This window comes from Herpailurus yagouaroundi, unplaced genomic scaffold (assembly GCF_014898765.1).
Source record: "Herpailurus yagouaroundi ecotype Mexico unplaced genomic scaffold, PumYag 77, whole genome shotgun sequence".
NCBI classification, from domain to species: domain Eukaryota; kingdom Metazoa; phylum Chordata; class Mammalia; order Carnivora; family Felidae; genus Herpailurus; species Herpailurus yagouaroundi.
The window spans coordinates 13,658,417-13,676,496 of record NW_024412388.1 but is presented as its reverse complement, the minus strand read 5'-3'; positions in this window follow the sequence as shown (position 1 = coordinate 13,676,496).

Here is an 18,080-nt window from a genome sequence, read left to right as displayed (position 1 = left end):
GGGGGGAGACAAGGACAGAGGAGGGAAAGAGGCGTCCCGCTGCTTGACTCTGGGGATGTTCACTTACGCCCCTCCCCGCCCCAGGCTGCAGTTCTGTGTCCTCCATAGAATGGGGCGAAGGTCACAGCACCCACCCCCCAGGGACGTACGTGTGCCGTCCCGCGCGAACACTTACAGGATGCCTAGGACAGAGCAACTGCCAAGGCTTAGCTACGATCTTTATCAGGAACTTGGCCTTTGTCCTAAGAGAGACACTCGGAGAGCTTTCGGAAGGGAGACAGGTGCGTGGGTCTGAGGGAGGAGGCGGGAGGCCCTTGGGGTGTCAGCCAGCAGGTGAGTGAGGATGATGTCCCGGACCGGTGGTGCCGTGGAGTTGGGGCATCAACGCTCCTTGGGGACAGGCTGGCCCTGGAGTGAGGGGAGGGATCCTGGTTTGGGTGGGACTGGTCGGAGAAGCTGTCTGTGGGTGGGTTTGGGGCCACCTAGGAGTCGGAGGGGACCCCAGAGGGACCGTTTCATTCACAGCACCCCTGCCTCTGTGCAGCCTGGGCCCAGCCCAGTGGCGGGTGTCGAGCTGCTGCATAAAGGGCTCCCGGGGCCGGCCCGGGAGCCCTAGATGGAGGGAATCGGCAGCAGCTTGTAGACGCCCTGGGACTCTGGGGCCACGTGGGTGGGTTCTCACCCCGGCTCACTGCCTATCCAGCTTCGACAGCCTCCTCCAGCTCTCGGGGAAGGGGAGACGAGGCCGACTCCCCCGGGCCAAGCCTCCCATCCGGGACCCCCCGGGGGGAGGCCCTCGGACCCGCTGCCGCCGCAGGGGTGTCCAGGGTGGGCCAGGGGAGACGCGCAGGGCACCGCCTTCCCCTTCTGTCGGGACGAGGGAAGTGTGCGGTCTCCGAACGATAACGTATCGGCCCATCTGCTTCCAGTTAGCAGCTCTGGGTGAGCCTAATTGGCAGATCAAACCACTCGATGTTCCACGTTAGATAAGTAGTCAAAAGAACCCCAGCGGAGTCTGACACTTTCTGGACGGAGCCCAAGCCCTGCGTCCGACCACCGCGGGGCCTGGGGTGCTAATGCGAACCAGACCCGCTTGCACGGAAGCGGGAAGACGTTAACAAGTGTCAAAGAGCTTTGAGGCGCCCGGGCGGATGCGGCTCAGCCTGTGCCCCCCCGCACCGAGGAGGGGCCCGGCGCTCCCCACGCGAGCTCGGACGTTGAGGAGGGAGCTCGGTGGCGGGCGGGTGGCTTCCCGGCAGTGGCTGTGGCGGGGGCAGCCAGGAGTCACAGGGATGCTCAGAGTGGGAGGGACCTCGGGAGGTGACCTGCTGGGGGGGTCATGTGGCACAAAGGACTGGGTGCTTGCCATGGGATGCTGGGTCTCCCACCTCTCCTGGCCCATGGCTTTCTGGTGGATGAAGGTGTTTTGCGAAGGGAAAGGGCGACCGGGACGGTGCCGGTGGGGGCCATTTATGAGTGTTTCCCATGAGCAGGTGCTGCTTCCTCCCGTCTAGTCCCCACAGCCACCTGCTGGGGGGTTGTCGTTATCCCCACTTGACAGGTGAGAGAGCTGAGGCTCAGGGGAGTCCCGGGGCCCCGTTCGGTCATGGATCCAGCTAGGATTGTAAGTGAAAACGGCAGCGACCCTTCCAGTCACTAGGGCGGGGATGCCAATGGAGTAGGCTTCATGGAGATGCTGTGGCAACAGGCGACATAATAAGGTCCCCACAACGGTCACCGTCAAGGAGACAGTGGACGACAGGGTGGGGCCGTGTGGAGGCGGGCAAACCTCGTTGCTCCTGTCATACGTGCACTGTTTTCTCTCGTCCTGATGGCAACCTTGTAACACGCTGGTCACACTGCGGTCAGGACGGTGACGGAGGTGGTGGCTGCTCGAACAGGGTAAAGGACGGTAGCTGTAACAAAGGGGCCTCCAAATGCTTAAACACAACAGAACTGAAGTCTCTCGCAGGTAACAACCTGGAGGGGTGCGGTTGAGAAACGGCGGGCAACTCTGCTACCCTCCGCATGGAGCATCCAACTCTGGACCCAAAGTGGCTGCTCTGGCTCCCATCTTCACAGCTGCATCCCAGCTGGTGGCAGGAGAGTCGGAAGGGCAGGACACCGGGCACAACCCGCAAGTGGCACGCGTAACTTCCCCTCACGTGCCATTGGCCAGAATTTAATCCCCCTGCCACGCCGGGCTGCGAGGGAAGGTGGGAACATAGTATGTAGGGGGCATCTGTGCTGGACGTGGTAACGCACCCCCCGGCTCCCCCTTTAGGACTGAAGGACTTCTTTCTGCAGCCGCTGGGAGGGCTGCTGGCTCATTGTTCTCAGACGCTTCCAGAATGGCTTGCTCCCCTGGGATTGGATGCTGCAGGGATTCCAAGGAACATCAAGGCCGAGTTTCTCGGGCGCAATGCAGGACAGCTGTGGGGAGGGCCTCGTGGGGTCGGCCGAGACCTTTGTCGTGCCCGCATCGCAGCCCAGCCTCTCCCTGGGCCCACCCCAACTTCTTCCCCTTCTTGAAGACAGGTGTCCCCAGCAAACCTGCCCACTGCTGTGTCCATGTCAGCCTCTGCTCCCTGGGAACCCAACCTTCGTGGGCACCCATCACGTGCACGAGGGAGCGTGCCCTTAAGGGAAGAAGGGAGAAGGGGGTACGGAGGGCCGGCAGCGGCCTGCCCCAGGGGGGGCTGTCCGGGAGGCTGTCACTAGTCGTGGCGAAGCACGGTGGCGAGAGGAGCAGGAGGCCACGGTGGAGCAAGGTGGGCATCCGCTCCCCTGGGGTAGGCTCCCCTACCCGTCGAATCCCAGCCGGGGAGCCGCTCCCCCCCCTCCCCCGAGCCCTTGCCTCGTGAGCAGGCTCCCGTGGGGCTGCTCCTCTCTCTCCCCCCCCTAAACCGCCGTCACCTGCTTTCTAGCTGCTCAGACTCCCGGTCCCCCCTCCTTGTGGTCAGCCTGACGCCCGCCCTGGAGGGGCCCCGTCTGCCGCCTCTGCTCGCCGGTTCCAGCCCTAGGCCCCTCCAGTCCTCCCAGATCCGCGTCCCCTCCCGCCAGTCGAGCCGTGTGGCCCGCCCTGGGGGCTGACACCCAGCCCTCTCGCTCTCTACAGCTACATGTCCAGGTTCAGCGTCAGCCCCGGGGGGCTCCCCGGTGCAACCCAGCCTAGGTCCTCTCGACAACGATGGCGGGAAGGGCGGCGAAGGGCCTGTTAATCCCCATCCTTTTCTTTCCGGCTCCACTGAGCCTCCGCTTTGGGGGCCAAGGGCCAAGATCACCTGTTTTGTCTTTTCGTATGCTAGCAGGGTGTAGACTTCACTCTTACGCAGATCTGGGTGGTTAAGAAGCACACCAAGGATGGGATAGTGTGCGGATGAATCTGGTGGACGAAGCTGTGCTCCTTCCCAGCCCCCACCGCGGCCCCCTTCTTTGGAAAAGGGTGGGCAGGCCTGACCAAGCCCCTGACCTCTGTCACCACAGTCCTGCGGGGCAGACCTCGGGCTTGCAGCATGAGAGAGCGAGCGAGCGAGCGAGCACGGGACACGGAGCCGGGAGACCGTGTCCCGGGAGACTGGTTCCGACTCCCCGCATGGCAAATCCCTTTGCGGTTCCGTGCTGCAGTGTCCCCACCTGCATAATGAGGGGACCGGACAAGAGCTGGGGGTTAAGCGGCTTCTCGCAGGGGCACGAGACTGTCTCCGGGGCAGCAGTGGGGCGGGAAGTCCACACTGCGGTCCCCTGCTGGCCCTGCCTGGGCTCGTCGTCAGCTTGCCCGGCTGGGCGTCTGCCCTGTGTGCGGCTCGACGACCTGAGGACCACGCAGGAGAACGTGAGCGGGGTGGTGTGACTGGCCCCCAGACAGCTGAGGGCGGGTTCGCTCATGGCTTCACCTATGATCGCGCACGTGACTACCTTCAGAACAGGTCACAAATGCGACCTCTTCCAGCCCGGCTCCCCCCCTCCTCAGGTCACACCTAGATTTCTGGGCAGCCCCTCACCAGTCTCCCGGCTTCGGACTGTGCCCTCTCTGTACTCTGTTAACCACACAATGTCCAAAGTGCCCTTTGAAGCCTCTGTTAGATCTTGTCACTTTCCCTGCTCAAAATGGCTCCCCATCCATCAGAGTGGAAGCCAGAGTCGTGAGAGGGGCCCACAAGACTGCCTGATCCCCCTCTGACCTCCTGTTCTCCCCTCTGCTTTCTCTGCTCCAGCCACACTGGCCCCCTTGCTGTTTCTCGAGCACACTCACCACACGTGCTCCACCCCCCCCCCCCCGCCCACCTCAGGGCCTTTGCACATGCTATTTCCTCAACCTGCAAGGCTCATCCGGTCCTGGAGGACCTGGCGGGACCTCCTTCAGGTCCCTGCTCAAACATTCCCTCCTCAATTGCACCTTCCTCAGCCTCCTCCTGTTTACGGTCACACCCTGCACCCCTTACACACCCCCTATCCCGCCTCCCTGCTCTGCTTTTCTCCACCGCCCCCATCACAACACGGCAGGGCATGTTTTTTGCCCTTTCAGCTTGTCTGTCTGTCTCCCAGTTGAAGGGAGCCTTGTCTGTTTAATTCTCTGCTGTATCCTCAGCACTTAGGACTGTGCTGGGCACACAGCAGGTGCTTAATAAACACTTGCCAATGAACTTCTGTGTTTGTGTACCCCTGTGGCAGTGGGGCACCAACGCTGCTGAATGGATTCAAAGATGCCAACCGTGCCCTGGCCTGTGTCTGGCAGAGGGGGCTGGGGAGAGGGGCTTGGGCTTAGGGCCAGGGTCCCAACGGCGAGTCCTGATACAGCCACTTGGCTCGCGGTCCTCATCTGCAAGTGGGATAAGAAGAATCCGCCTGCGGGTAGATGGCCCCACACTCCCTAATAACCAGCAGCTACTGTGATCTGACCACTGCTGTTGGGAATCCCTTAACCCCTAGTAGGTATTTATCCACCGGATACAGGTGTGCTGTTTCAAAGGGACACAGGCACCCCCATGTTTATAGCAGCACTATCGACAATAGCCTAAGTATCGAAAGAGCCCGAATGTCCATCGACGGACGAATGGATAAAGATGTGGTATATATGTGTGTGTGTGTGTGTGTGTGTGTGTGAATACACACACACACACACACACACACACAATGGAGTATTACTCGGCAATCAAAAAGAATGAAATCTTGCCATTGGCAGCTACGTGGATGGAACTGGAGGGTATGATGCTAAGCGAAATTAGTCAGTAAGAGAAAGACAAAAATCATACGGCTTCACTCATATGAGGACTTTAAGAGACAAAACAGATGAACATAAGGGAAGGGAAACAAAAAGAATATACAAACAGGGAAGGGGACAAAGCATAAGAGACTCATAAATATGGAGAACAAACTGAGGGTTCCTGGAGGGGGTGTGGGAGGGGGGATGGGCTGAGTGGGGAAGAGGCACAAAGGAATCTACTCCTGAAATTGTCGCACTAGATGCTAACTCATTTGGATGTAAATTTTAAAAAATAAAATTTTAAAAAATCGTAAAAAAAAGAATCCCTTAACCCCTGAGAGTCTATGATATTTTTGACTTCATAAGACGTTGCCAGGGACAAGGATATGGGTTGGCCTGGGGCTGGGCTTGGGAACCTGTTTGAAGCCACCTTGTCCCCGGGTTTCCTGCACCATCAGATTCGTCAGAGCCCTCTGGTCCAGGAGGGAGACCCCTACCCCCCGGAAAGGGTAATTCTGAACCTGAGGGAAGGAGGGGGCCGCCCATGTGGAAGGCAAGAGGTCGGGGCTGGGAGTCAGAGGACCTGCACCGATTGCTAGCCAGCCATCGGCTTCTGCGACCTCGGGGACCACTCCTCGCCCTGGGTCTCAGGCTCCCCACCTGGAGAAGGGAGGAGCATGTTCCCGCCTGCGTTGGGCCGGAGTCCCGCGACATGGGACTTTGGCCTGGCCTTCCTCGCATCCCTCGTCCCTTTGCGGTTCCCCGCCTGGGCCCCCCACCTTTCACAGGGTAAGTGTGTGTGCACCCGTGTGGGTGAGGCCGCCGTGGGCCTCCTGTCGCTCCCCCCCCCCACCGCCCCCTGCCCCCCGCCTGTCAGTGCCACCACACGGCTCGCCCAGAGATGTCTTTGGAGCCCAGTCTCAGATGTGAAACAAAAAGAGAAATTTGAGAAAGCACTCCATGTGTGAAATTTCCCTTCTTCCGGGACAACCAGTCCTCTTGTCACCCCCTGACTTGGGGCCTCAGTTTCCCCATTCGTAAAAGGAGAGTAGGGCCCAACTTGGGTACGAGCCTTCCTGAGAGGTTCCGATGATGAGCCTTGTTCTAGACCTTGGTGCTGGGGCGCCCCCTCAAACCCAGCTTGTTTTTAGGATCCTGACCCCCCCCCCCCCCCCGCCCCCAGGCCCAGGTCCTCCGGGAGGACCAGTGGAGGGCCAGGCAGAGGCCCTCTGGAGGATAGTTCCAGAAGCCGACAGCAGATGGTGCTGTTGACCCCAGTCCTGGGCAAGGGGTGGGCCCGGAGCCACGGCCGCTGGCCGCTGGTCTCTGGGGCTGCTGGCGGTCTGGTAGTCTGGCTTGGCAGCACTTGGGGTCCCCTGTCTTCAGAGCCACACCTTCTGGGGCCCATCACTTGCCCTGGGGGAAGGCCCCGGGGGGGAGACCCAGCCGAGGGGGGTGCGTGGCTGTGTAGACACGTGCCCATGGAGACGCACAGAGAACACTCAGGCTGTTCACCCTCATCTGTGAGGTACAAGGGCCCAGCCCGGCTGTGTTCACGGATCACACGTGCGTTTGCACGTAACCGACGTGGCACGAGGGTGTGCCAGGCTGGGGGGGGTGGGGCATGAGGCAGAGAAGGCCTAAACAGAGGGCGGTGGCTGTGGGGTCCTGTGGATAAACGTGTGTGTGTAGACATTCGCGTCTGGGGTCCGTGTACGTGCATGTGGACACGTGAGAGGGCGTCTCGTGTGTGTGTGTGTGTGTGTGTGTGTGCCCCAGCACTGTGTCCCTCTGGGCACAGCTATTCACGGTGTGTGCGAGGACGTGTGTGTCCACGGCTGCCCACGCACGCATCTGGGCGCACGTGTGCTCTCGTGGGCGTCGCGGCCTCCAGGCTGGGGGGACGGACGGGTGGCAGAAGGAAGGACATGGGGCTTGCGGAACGGAGGGCGTGTGGACAGACAGTCTGGAAGGATCGATCAGCCTCTGTGTTGGGAAAGTGGGGGCGGAGGCGGGCGGACGCGGGGCCCCGAGACGCCGGCCCGGATCCAGGAGGACGAGACAGTTCTGTAGGGCTGGGAACAGGCCCGTGGGGCAGTGGAAAAATCCCAGCTCTGGCAAGACCACCACAGAGCCCCTGCCCTCAGCCGTGGGACAGCCTCTGGGAGCCTCAGTTGCCCTGTGTGCTGAGGGCCCTGACCTTATGCAGGACACTTGGCTGGGCGCTGCCCATCCCCACGCGTCGACAAATGTTTGTTGAGCACCTACTATGTGCCTGGCCTGGTTCTAGATGCTGGAGGCACAGCAGGCAGCACGAGCTCCCTGCATTGTACACGAGAGGGACACTAAAGAGGACAGAGAAAGCACGAATGAGACCCGTCAGACTGGGGTAAGGGCTGGGAGGAATGTGCCAGTGGCTGGGTGGCTGGGTCGGGGAGGGTGTCTCCGGGGGCAGCGAGCCCCAGGGGGGGGGGGGGGGGGGGGCAGGGGAAGCAGCAGGTGCCTGAAGAGGGCTGAGGGGTAGGGGTAGCAGTGGACAGGGCAGGGCCTCCCAGGCCACACCAAGCTCTGGGGATTTTATTCCCAGGTCACCGGGGAAGCCACAGGAAGGCCTAAGCAGGCAAAGTTCGGACACCCGGACGCAAGAAGAAACTTCCAAAGTCAGGGGCTCTGCGAAAAGCCGCCAGGGCCTGGGAAGCTGCACACAGCACTTCCGGTCCTGGGCAAGCCTTCCGCCTGGTCTCTTCCTTCCCCTCCGTGCCCTGCGTCCTGGGACTTCCGGCTCTTTCCCGGAGCCAAAAGTTTTCCTATGCCTGGCATGTTTCCTTGGCCGCTGTGGAGGTGAGAGCTCCCCGCACGGAGCTCAACTCCCAGCTCGTCTCCTATCGGCAGGGTGACTTTGGCCAAGTTCCTTCTCTGAGAGCCTCAGTTTCCCTGCCTGTAGAGTGGGGACGGGGGACGCCTCTCAGAGCCCCAGATGGCGGGAGCCCGCAGAGGGCTCCCGTGGGTGCCAGGCCCGTGGCCAGGGCTCGTAAGCATTCGCGTTGCTCTGGCGGTGGCTTCTCAGTTCGTGACCTGGATGGCCTGGGTGCGACTGCTGTTTCTCCCACTGCAGGTGCCCCCCGCTTGGGGGAGGTGTAGCCAGAAATTCACACGGGATGTGGGGAAGTTCGTGGCACAGAGCAGGTGCTCAGAAGGTGTGGTTTCGGGCTGCTGGCTTTGGGAGGCGGGCACCATGAGCGCTCTGCAGGGAGGTGGCTTTGGTGGGGGCCAGGGGTGTGGCCAGGGGTGCTGGGGTGAAGAAGGGGCCCGCAGGCCCCCCTCTGCCTCCCTCGGGCTCTCCCTCCACCTGCCCTCCCCTGCGGCCTCCTTCTCCACCCTCCAGTGCGCCCCAGGGAGTAGGCGGTTGGCAGTTTCTCCGAGTCTCTTCCCTTCTCCCGATTTGCATGTTTAAAACGTATCTGCAGGCGCATCTTGCGTCTCTGGCCCGGCCTCCGTCTCTCCCTGCCCGAGTCTCTGGGAGCTGAGCTATCTGCGTGCACAAGAGCCCAGGAAAGCACGTCCGCCCGGCCCTTTCACGCCAGCGCCATCTGGGATGCCCCGTTCCTGTTGGGGGGTGCCGGGGTTTCTTTTCATTTCCCCGTCTCTGCCTGCACCCGTGGGGCTGTGCCCTCCCTCGCCGGCTGCTGGGCGATGCTTTCAGATCACAGGCCTGACATTTCGGTGTTTGTGTCTCTGTGCCAGGCAGGCACCAGCCTGAGCAATTGATTCTCCCTGCATAATCGCTAAGCACCATCCATAACATTTCCTCAGCCCCGTCGGCCCTTCCGGCTGCTTCCTCTGGGCCTCACGCTGGGTTGCCCGGCCCCTCTCTTCTTGGACCGGGCGCTCTCTTTCCAAATGTCAGAAAGAAGCACCCCCTGTCTGCACCACCATCCACCCTCCACTCTCCACGAGGTTGGTAGGGCATCCTCGATTTCTGGGCGCTCCCAGCTTGCCCTCCGTCCTCTTGTAGCATGACCTTATGTTCCCTTCAGATCGTCTAAGACGAGGTACCTTTCCCACCTCAGGGCCTTTGCACATCCTGTGTCCGCCACCAAGCACTCCTGCCCGGTAGTCCCAACATACTCTCCTTTTTGCCTAAGCTCACTCCCACTTGACATTCATGTCTCAGCCTAACCGTGACTTCCTCCACGCAGTTCCCTTGGATTTCCCAGACTGAATTAGGTTATTCCATTCCACTGGATTTTACAACCCGCCCCCCTCTTTGGTGCTCTGTCCCTTTCAGAATGATTTACTTGAGGGGGCCCTGTTCCTCTTTTGTTTGCTTCTGTGTCCCTTTGGCTCATACAGTGGCGCTCCATAAATGCAGATTGAATTGCATGAATGCTTACCGAATGCAGTCATTCAAACAAAGGCCCGACCTTTTTGGCCAGGAAAATTTCCTTCCGGGGCACCCTGTGTATAGAGGTGGCTACCCTGGGGCGGGAGGGGTGGCTCTGGTGGCAGGCGCTCCCCCAGGCCAGGGCCCAGGCTTGCTCCTCTGACTTGGGCTGACATCTCTGAGCAGGCTCTGAAGAACGATGATGCAGCTGGGGGCGGTGGCGGAGGTGAGGACCGGGAGGTTAGTGGCCAGAGGGTTAGTGGCTGTGGGGCTGATGATGGCAGCTGCTAACCCTGGAGGTTGGTGGCCTATGTGATGGTGAAAATGATGGCGGTTTTGCTGTGGTTTTGGGTGAGCGAGTAAAGCATTTCAGGAGATGAACGGGAGTCAGACAAGCCCGGGCTCCTCTCCTGTCTCCATCACTTTAAGGATTCAAGAAACCCTTCAGGGAAGCAACCTCAGTGTCCATCAGCAGACGAGTGGGTAAGGACGAGGTGCTGGCTATACATATACATGCACGACGGGGTATGACGCGGCCTTAAAAAAGGATGAGATCGTGCCATTTGTGACGGCACGGACGGTCCTCGCGGGCAGGGTGCTAGGTGAGATCAGTCAGAGAAAGACAAACACCATACGAGTTCACTCATACGTGGACTCTAGAAAACAAAACAAATGAATCAACAGAAAGCGGGGGGGAGGGGGGAGGGGGGAGAAAGAAACCCTTCGGTGTCTCAGTTTCCTTATCTGTAAAATGGGTACAGCAGGTAAGAGGACTCGCCCCACAGGGGCCGGGGCAGGTCGCAGATTAGGAGCAGATTAGGGTTATAATTTACTGACGCAAGTCTGTCGGCTAAACAACCAGCACGGCTTTGGGGCCGCACGTTTTTGTGAAAAAATAAATATACCTTTCCATCTTTAGGAATCATGGGTAGAATAGCAAGTTCACGCACACGTGCACGCACGCGAAGTGGCAGGTGACCGGATGTCGGTAGATGTTCTGCATCAGAGGAGATGCAGGGGCTAGAGGATCAGGGCGGACAGCCCGGCGGAGGTGGCTCCGGGGCTGGACATCCCAGGAAAGGTGTGAACACACATACGGCGGGTGCTCGAAGGCCCAGGGGAGGCAGGGAGGAGGGAGGAGCCCTGGAGAAGGAGGAAGAGAGACAGGCTCAGAGAGACGAGAGCCGTGGCCAGGTGCGAAGGGTGATGGTCCCTTGTGTCCCCATGAGGTATCTGGTGCCACATGAGGAACCCTGGTCTCCGATCTGGAGCCTTGGCTCTGGTCCCAGCCCTGCCACACTGCCCGGCCGTCCGCGTGACCCCGGACGGGTGTTTTCCCTCGAAGTAGGCCCTGGATTCCCCAGGGCTCCTCGTACTGAACTGACTACGAGGGTAGAGAGCGAGTGAGGTCTAGAGAATTAGGGACGAACAGAACTAACCCTTTGGTGGACTTTGGAGCCAGAAAGGCCTGGGTTTGAATCCCAGCTTTGAATTCCTTGTACTAGCTGTGTGACCTCCGGCCGTCCACTCGACCTCTCTGCGCTTTGGCTTCCTTGTCTATACAACGGAGACAATGGTAGGACCTCCCTCCCTCCCCCGGGCTTCTAGTGAGGATTAAGTAAGTCCGTACAGAGCCCCTAGGACAGTGGTGTTCGTGTCCAGTATTCTGTGTCCTGCCCATCCTACATACGGACTTGCCTCTCCAATGTCCTCCTGGAGGTAGGGATTGTCCCCATTTTTCAGATGAGGAAGCTGAGGCTCAGAGAAGCCTCGGGAGTCGTGCCAGCCTGGGCTGGCCCCCTGTCCACTAAGCTGCCTTGGCAGGGGGACGTGCACGAGGGGAGGTGGAGCGCGGGAAGCCAGGAGCCTGACACAGGCCCTCAAGAATGCGACCCACTTCCTCCTGGGCCCCCGGGAGCCTGGGAATCCCGGGGCGGGGATGTGGGAGACAGCTGCACAGGGTGTGCTGGGGGGCAGGGTGGAAGGAGGTTCCGGGAACCCGGACCCCCCGCCTTCTCTGTTTCTCCTGCAAAGGTGGGGGCCGCTGGCTGATTAACCCTGGCAGGGCCGGAGCCGGGAGGTGGGAGAGGAAGGCTGGGGGTGAGACGGGCCGGTTGGGGGGCCCGCCCCAGGTGCGGCCAGCTGGCCCTCCCAGAGAGGCTCGGGAGACTTCGCTTCGGAGCCTCTCGAAGGAGGAAGAACAGGCCTTTCGCGGGGTCCCAGCTGGAAGGCCCACGGCGGGGGTCAGCGGGCCCAATCCCCTTGCCTTACAGACGGGGAAACCGAGGCCTGGAGAGGGGCAGCCGCCAGCTCACGCTCACGCAGGGGTCAGCGACCGAGCTGGGAGCAGACCGCCCGGGCTGGCCCCCGTGCCTCCGTCCCGTGGCTCCCACCGGGCGGCGGGCGCAGAAGCTGGCAGTTCGTCTTGGTGGCACCAAGGCGCCTCCGTCACCGTGTGCCCGCCCACGACCGGGAGCCTCCACCCGAAACCGCAGTCGTGACGGCGCCGAGGACACGGTGGAGCTTTTGATTTTATGGTTTGTGCTGTCTTACGGCTTCCCGGGCTCTCTGTACCCTTCGCCTCATCTGGTCCTCACCGCACTCTGCGTGAGCCGATGTTTTGGCTCCCATTCCACAGACGTGGACACCGAGGCTCAGGGAACTGCAATGACTTAGTCACGCCCAGAGTGGGAACAGCAGGAAGCCTCTACGGGCGCTTACTGAATACAGGCTCCGGACCGCGAACTCTTCCAGGGACGCAGGGGTCCCTGCCAGCCACGCGGTCCGCCTCCGGGCCTTCCTTCCCGCACCCCACAGCTCACTCGTTCCCCAAACCTTGGCCCCGTTGCCACCGGGGCCGTGCTGGAAGTGACTGCCATGCTCTGGAGGCTGGACGGCCCCCGAAGCCCCCCTCGCTGATCTCTGCCTCTGTTCCTGCCCCCTCGCCCCTGCCCGTTCTCCACAAAGCAGCCAGCAGCTTCCCACGGTGGGAAGCACATCACTCGCCCCTTGGCAACCCTTCAGTGGCTCCCACCCTCCCGGAAGAAGCTCCAGGTTTCCCAGACAGCCCAAAGATCCCGCCACGGCCCTGCCCCCCCGCTGCCTCGATCTCATGTCCCGTGGTTCTCTCCTCCCCGTCATCGCTGTCTCGGTGCTTCAGACACGAGGGTCCTCCTCCCTCTTGTTCGAACCCACTAAGCTTGTTTCCACCTCAGGGCCTTTGCACATGATGTCCCTGCTCCTGCCTGGAGTGCTTTGCCCCACGTCGGTGCACAGCTGTCTCCTGGCCAGCTCAGCTGACGTTTGCTCATCGCTCTGGCTAAAGCTGGTCTCTGCTGTTCCATCACCGGGCTTGACCTTCTCCCTAGCGCTCTCCGGCATGTGACATCGTCTTGCTTCTCTCTTTGGTTTCTGAGTTTGTGATCGGTCTCTCCCTGCTAAGATGCAGACGTTCCGGGCGCAGGGGTTTCATCTGCTCTCTTCCCTGCTGTCACCCCGCTTCTAGACCAAACCAGCGCACAGTAGGTGCTCAACATATCAGTGCCAATGGACGGACTGCACGGCCGAGGTTGTTGCGAGCTCAGATGTAGCGTGTTTCCTCTCTGCCAACCTACCTGCCGTGTGACACTGACCCCCAGACTGCGACCCCTCTCCCTGTTTCCCTGCTGCTGTCAGAGGCGACAGGACCCTCTGGGCCCAAACCCTAGTGTACTGGGACCCCAGCTGCTTCATTTGATGTTCGAATCATGGACCCCTTACTATGTGCTGGCTGACCCTCCAAGCCCAGAAGTAAACAGAGATGAACGAAAGTGAGTTCTTGCCTTCAGGGTGCTAAGATCAGAGAGACAGAGCGTTCTAACACCAGCTCGGAAGCATTTATTGAGCAGATACTATGGGGTAGGTGCTTTGCAAACATTGTTACCTTGACTCCTCACGGACTCCATAGCTGTTTGGCAGAAGACGGGATAAATCCTCACACAGTCCCAGCCCGGTGGAGGATCGTCACCTCCATTCTATAGACGGGGAAGGTAAGGCGCGCAGAGGACAGTGACTTGCCCAAACACGCCCAGCTGGTGAGGGGCAGAGCTGGGTTCAAATCCAGATCTGTCTGACTCTGGAATCCATGCGCACGAGACAGCAGGAGGTCGTGTGCACCCGGTAAGGGGGGGCGGGGGGGGTGGAGGGGCGGAGGACACGACTGAGCTGAGTCTAGAAGTAGGGAAAGGTTTGGGGGGAGTGGGGAGACAGGGGTGGGGGGGGTGAATTCCTGGCAGGGGTACGGTGAGCTCAGGCAGCGAGGCAGGGAGGTAGGGAGGCAGGGAAGGGGGGTGGTCACAGGGTCAGGAAGTGGCTTGGTTTTCCCTGGGGGACACAGGGCAGCGTGAGGAAGGAGGGAGGGAACCGAGGGAGAAAGGTAGCCTGGGGTTGGGCCAGCCCCTCGTTATTTGTTTTAGCATCATGACGACACTGCGGGGCAACAAAGGGAAATGCGGGGTTGAAGTTGAACCCTGGAAAGTTCCCAGCCCGTAGATCCAGAGGACTAACCACTGGGGCGGGGAGGGAGCCTCTCTGAGGGGTTTTGGGGGGAGCAAGGGGGGGAAGGGAGAGCCCAACGAGCAAATGGCGTGAGTTGGAGGGAATTGAATGTTGAGACTTGGGTGCAGGGCCGGGCCCTCTGCTTTGAATGCACAGTGGCAGGAGCTCTGGGTTTGGGGCTTGTCGGACCCGGGTCTGAACTCCAACGCTGTATTCTGGGCTGTGAACTTCGTAAGCCAGATGTGCCTCTGAGTCCAGATGCTTCATCAGTAGGATAACAGGAATTCCCATCATTTAGAAGACTGAAGTCTTTTTTTTTTTTTTTTTTTAGTTTATATATACTTATTTTTGGGGCGCCTGGGTGGCTCAGTCGGTTAAGCATCCGACTTCAACTCAGGTCACAGTCTCGCGGTCCGTGAGTTCGAGCCCCACGTGGGGCTCTGGGCTGATGGCTCAGAGCCTGGAGCCTGATTCTGTGTCTCCCTCTCTCTCCCCCTTCCCCTGTTCATGCTCTGTCTCTCTCTGTCTCAAAAATAAGTAAACATTAAAATTAAATTTATATATATTTATTTTTGAGAGAGAGAGACAGAAGGGGAAGAACAGAGAGAGGGAGAGAGAAAATCCCAAGCAGGCTCTGTGCTGTCAGTGCAGAGCCCGACGCGGGGCTCGATCTCACAAACCGTGAGATCGTGACCTCAGCCGAAGTCAGCCGCTTAACCGACTGAGCCCCCCAGGCGCCCCAAGAGAACTGAAGTCTTACTGTGTGTCGTGCACCCAGAACAGTGGCCGGCCCAGCATCACCCACTCAGTAGAGATTCGTTTCCATGTTTCTGCGACTCCCTTTTGTACCCCAGGGGAAGTCCGGCCTTCAGGGTCCGCAGACTGAATTGCCCAAGGACGCCAGGCTGATCCTGTAAGGGACTATGGGGAATGACACAGCCTTGCCACTGTTTTCACGAGAGGCTAGAAATAGGGATTTTCATGTGACATCTTCCGAGAATCCCCCTCCTCTCCAAACAAAATGCCCGTGGGCCCCAAGCCTGCCAGTTTGCAAACCCTCTGCAGAGTGCCTGGCTGAAGAAATTGGGGAGGACCTTCTGAGGTTGGGGTGGGGGGCGTGGGGAGGGGTTTGAGGCCGTGAGTGTTCGCTGACAAGTTAACGAGGGAGAAAAGCTTGGCTGACCAGGTCAAGGTCACAGTCAGCCCAAGTCACTGGAAGCAGCGAGGCCTGGGAGTGGACAGCTGGGGATCTGGCCTTGGCTCAGGACAAGGCTGCTGTGTGACTCTGGGCTAGGCCCTCGCCCTCTCTGAGCCTCTCCCCACAGTCCCGGCTTTCCAGGCTTTGGGGGTGGGTGGGGCCCGAGGCTCTGGCCTGGAGCAGAAGCTGGGGGAGAACTCTGGATCCTGGGAACAGCATGAGGTCTAATCTGCTGTTGACATTCCTCTGGGTCTAGGGGCTTAGGTTTCTCTTGGCCTGTGTGATCCCCAGCCCCTCGCGGCAGGCGGGCGCTGGGGTGGGGCACTTGCTGCGTGCCGCTCGGGGGTGGATTAGGGTCCCCGGGGCCAGGGGATTGGGGGTGCTGAGAGGCGGCGAGGCTGGGGCAGGGCTGAGGGCCAGCTGTCAGCTGGGCGTTCTTCTCCCTTCAGAGTCCATTTGTGAGACCAGACTGGGCCCGTATGCTAACTGAGCACCTTCTATGTGCCAGGGGTAAACAGGAAAGCAACAGTCTGGTCTGTCTCACCACTACTATCCCCAGATAACAGAGGGGGAAACTAAGGCCTGGGGAGGGGAGATGACTGGCCCAAGGACACATGGCTGTTAGCCGGTGGTGGGATTTGAATCTGGGTAGCCAGGCGCTCAAACCTGCACACTTAACTCCTGAGCAGTCAGATGGACCGACACTGGGGGCACAACACGAGAGTGATGGACACCAAAGGGGCATGGCCCGGGCTCCCGTCAGTGGGGTCTGGAAGGAGCTTCCCGCGAGAGCCTGTGGGCGTCGTGGGCCCCGAGGGGTCTTCGGTGGGGTCTGGTTTGTGTCCAAAGGGCTCTCTCCCAGCTCGGTTCCCCGGAGGCTGACCTGACCAGGGATTTCTGAGGAGCTGGGCCAGTTCCCAGGGTGGCCCCATGCTGGGTTCTGCGCATCCAGGGCTGACCGGGGACAAGAAGAGGGAGGAACGCTCCGGTCTGCCAAGACTTCCTCCTTGAGCTCTGCCTCCAGCAAAGGCTGTCGGGCTGCCGACCCTCGCCGACCCTCTTTATCAGGCTGGGACGTCAGTGGTGCAAGCGGTGATGGAGGCTGGCAGGAGGAAGGGAAGGCTGCTTCCCGAGCCTCAGTTTCCCCATACCACACCATCATGGCGGGAGCCAAATGGCCTATCACAGCGAAAGCACCTAATAAAGCCCTGCACACCGGCTTCATTACTCCTTCCTTCCTTCCTTCCTTCCTTCCTTCCTTCCTTCCTTCACACACGGGGCCAGGCCATCTTCCAGGATCTGAATCCTAACGGGCAGAATTAATTACCCAATGCCAGGCCCCGTGTTGAGAGCTCTATATTCGTGACCTCTTTGGCCCCACCCCGGCACGGCGGACGGTGGGCACTGTTCTCATGCCCACCGCACAGATAAGGCGTGGAGGGGTCAGTCCTAGGGGGCAGGGTGGCCGTCCGAAGTTCGAGCTGAGGCCAGCCTGGAGGCAGAGCGCAAGCCCCAGGCGGTGCTTAACCCTTGACCTCGTCCTCAGTCCTGCACCCCACGGGTGGGAAGGAAGTTCTAGACTCGTTCTTTTGGGGGCCTGCTAGATTGAAAACTCCATGGAACCGGGGACTGTGCCTGGAACCGTTCCTTTCTGCAGCACCTTTACCTGGCACATAGGACATACCCGGGACACGAACGGGTGATGAATGAGTGGACAAGCGGCCACCCAGGCCGAGGCTCCCGGGGGTCCCGGAGGGGACGCTGAGGGCCGTTCCCAGGGCGGGTACTGGGCCCGGCAACCAACCCTCTGCTTTGTGGCGATCCCTCTGGCCTCTCCACTACCCAGCCTCCTCCAGGGTCCGTGGAGACGGGCCCGTGGTGGGTTCCAGAAGGCCTCGGATAGAATATCAGTGGCTGAGCCCTTGAAAATCTGATCTCGCCCCAGCCCACCTCCCCAAGGTTCTCCCCGGACCATCAATCAGCGGTGAGACGCGATCGTATTTTATAGCCAGGCCGGGGTGGGGGGTGGCGTGAAACCCAAGCCCCCCATTCTGCCTGGGCTCCTGCCTGCTTAGGAGGATCAAGGCAGACTCGGAAAAGCCTTAACTCTTTGTGACCCTGCTCCTACCAGCTGTGGGCCTGGCTCGTCTGCCCCACAAGCCCTGCCAAACTGAGCCCCTCAGGGGTGATGGAGGGACTCACGGGGAGGAGGGTAGGTGTTCTGATGTCCCGACAGCTGCCGGGGACCTGCAGGGAGGCCTGTGGATCGGGGCATAGTTCTGGCCCAACACTCGGGAAACCTGGGCTCCGGACTCCAGGTCTACCCACTGTGGCTGTGTGACCTCAGGCAGGTGGCATCCCCTCTCTGGGCTCCACTCCTCAGCTCCAACCCTGGAATCCTAACAGCACCCTGCTTATCTTCTTGGCTTTGGGTCCCTCTGGCTCTAGAATTGGCCCTTCCCCACTGGAGACAGTGTATCTATAACCTCTCCCAGGAACTCGGGTTTCCATGTTGCAGACAGGGAAACTGAGGTCCATGACCCCGGGCATCAGCGGGAATCGGGCTGGAGCTCCGGTTTTCTGCTGTCCGGTCCAGGACTAGACCCCTCTTCCCTTCTCCCTTCCTTCTCTCCTTGTAAACGGGCCATCCCGGGGCCTGGATTGCTGTCAGAGCCAAGGAGAAGAGACAGGTGTTCAGTGGGAAGGTGCCCCAAGTCACGAGGCCACCCACGGCTGGGGAGAGAAGCTTTGGTGGG